This window comes from Myotis brandtii, unplaced genomic scaffold (genome assembly GCF_000412655.1).
Source record: "Myotis brandtii unplaced genomic scaffold, ASM41265v1 scaffold324, whole genome shotgun sequence".
NCBI classification, from domain to species: domain Eukaryota; kingdom Metazoa; phylum Chordata; class Mammalia; order Chiroptera; family Vespertilionidae; genus Myotis; species Myotis brandtii.
The window spans coordinates 2036610-2039158 of record NW_005362439.1 but is presented as its reverse complement, the minus strand read 5'-3'; positions in this window follow the sequence as shown (position 1 = coordinate 2039158).

Genomic DNA, 2549 nt, shown 5'->3' with positions numbered 1-2549 from the left:
GCATCATACTCATCCCCAAGCAGAATTTCTGGAGCAGAATATGCGAGAGACCCACAGCTGGTAGTGAGCTTCTTTCCTGGCTGAAATTTGTTGCTGAAACCAAAGTCCGTCAGCTTCACAAGACCTTGTTTTTCAAAGAAGACCACATTCTCAGGTTTCAAGTCCCTGTGAACCACGTGGAGTTTATGGCAATAAGATAGGGCATGAACTATCTGAGCAAAGTACTTCTTGGCCAAGTCTTCATTAAGTCCCTCCTCGTGTTTCATTATGTAATCGAACATATCTCCTCCATCCCCAAGTTCCAGAATGAGATACAGTTTGGTCTGGGTGTCAATCACTTCACAGAGACGCACGACATTGGGATGCTGCACCAGTTTCATGCACCTCACTTCTTGGAAAAGGTGACCAGTGGCTAGTGTGTCCAACTTTGTCTTGTCAATAATTTTTACTGCCACCTTTTCACCTGTAAAGACATGCCTGGCAAGCTTAACCACTGCAAAGTGACCCCGGCCCAAGGTTTTATCCAGATCATACAATCCAGCAATCTTCCCATCGTATCCTCGCTTGAGTCCTGCCATGCTGGTCCAACAGAAGAAAAACTATCCAGACTGTTTGAAATGTGTCTTCTCATATAAGAATACCTGGTGAAAATAAGGAATTCATTTTCAATGTTGCCATGGGCATCCTGCAAACTGCATAGTGAATAATCCTTCTTATTTCTGTGTTTTGTTAGTTGCTTTTTTCTCCTCTGAACTGCAACTGGTTCCAGGAATCTTTGTAGTCAACAGGAATCCCACAGTGAACAGATACCTAGAGATCGTTCCAGGTATGTTGGGGTCCAGCCCCAGCAGGTCCAGGGGTTCCCAAAGGTGTGGACGGAGGCGGCGAAGAATGAAGGAATGACACGGAGACAGCGTTCAGTTGGTCAGCAGCCTAGCCAGGTTCTCCAGCCAGGATCTCCAGCCAGGTTCTGTGTTCTTTTCTCCTGTGTTTCTTATCTCCATTCCAAGGTTACTCGATTGTTCTATTAAGCTACACGGAAGTAACTGAAGGAGATTATCCTAAGTAAAGGTAATGTAGCTTAAGCATGATTATTCGTAGTTAAAGTGATTAACTACCCGTCTGGCACTTAGTTAAGGGATTTTGTTCCCTCCCTACCTCCAGGGAAAAATCCCCACTTGGGGAAACAACCTTTCTCGGAGAGGTGACCTTGGTTAAAACACATAGCGCTAAGAAGGGGAGCAAACATATTAAGAACAGTATGCCATATACGCCAGGTCCCTTGAAACATATGCTGTGCAGATGTTTCTTCCCTGCAGCGACTGTGTCAAGCAGCAAGGATGGACCTGCTTCCGGCAGCAGGTGGTTTTCATCAGGCCCCACTGGTGTCCCTGTCCCCGTTTCTAGGCCCATCCTGTGGGAGCCTCTCCCAGCCCCCTCCACTGGAAGTGGGAGGAGCCTTGAACCAGGGCCCTGAAGATGTCCCAGGACCCATGCCAGAGGGACATCAATTCCTCTGCACAGCAAAAGCCTTGGCCTCCTCACTGCCACCTCCCCTGGAAAGGCTAGTGTCATGAAGGGCATTCAGGGGAGGGGGACCCTTGGGCAGAACCCCAAACTGCGGCTGGTGGTGGTCAGATGCCCCATTCTGCTCTGAGTCCCAGCAAAGTCCCCGAGGATCCCCTGAGCTGCGGCTGCAGAAACAGGTTTCGCAGGCAAAGCCAGAACAGGAACACTTGGGAAACTCAGAGTGGCTTTAGGCCGAGAACCAGATGTTCAGAACAGAGCACAGACCGGTTCTGCTCCACAGAGCGGCGAAGGAAAACACCGGTCTTTTTTCCTTTTTCCCTCAAGCAAAACATAAGCAGTGTGGATTTTCCGGGGCTCGGCCACCTCAGCCATTAATGAAGCTCTGCTTCTGCCACCTGTAACCCTAAAAACAAAAAGGACACAAAACTCCACACAGTTATTTCCCGATTCCCAGGGCAGGCCAGCCCTCCGGGTTTGTTTTCACGTTCCCAGATCCGGCCGCCCTGGCCCTGCACAGCGGTGAGTGAACTTGATTCTTTCCTTGTTTGGTGGATGACTAAACGGAGACTCAGAGAGGGGAGGTGACATGACTTTGGTCACCCAGCACTCACTGTGCTGCGATGAGAACACATCTCACCACCAAACAGTAACTTCCCTATTGTGCTCTGGGGCTCTAGGGGTCCGGGAAGGGGCGAGCTGGGAGCGAGCAGGTTTGGGGCCTTTTAAATGCCTCTTCCTCTCACCGGAGCCGAGCACTTGAGGAGCTGTCTAGAAAGCAAGAAGCATGGGACGGGAGAGCTGGGGGCTAGTCACACATGGGTTAACCTCGGTGCCTGGTACAGACTAGAGGTATTTGTTCCTCTCACATATCAATTGGGTTTCCGCCTAAGATTTCATTTGAAGAAACAGATAAACAGCTTAAAAATAATTGGAAACCAGTGCAACAAAGCAAGTCGGTCTGCAGCGCGTGCCTGCCGGACTGGTTCGTGATGCGGCGGTGTGACTACGAAACTTACACG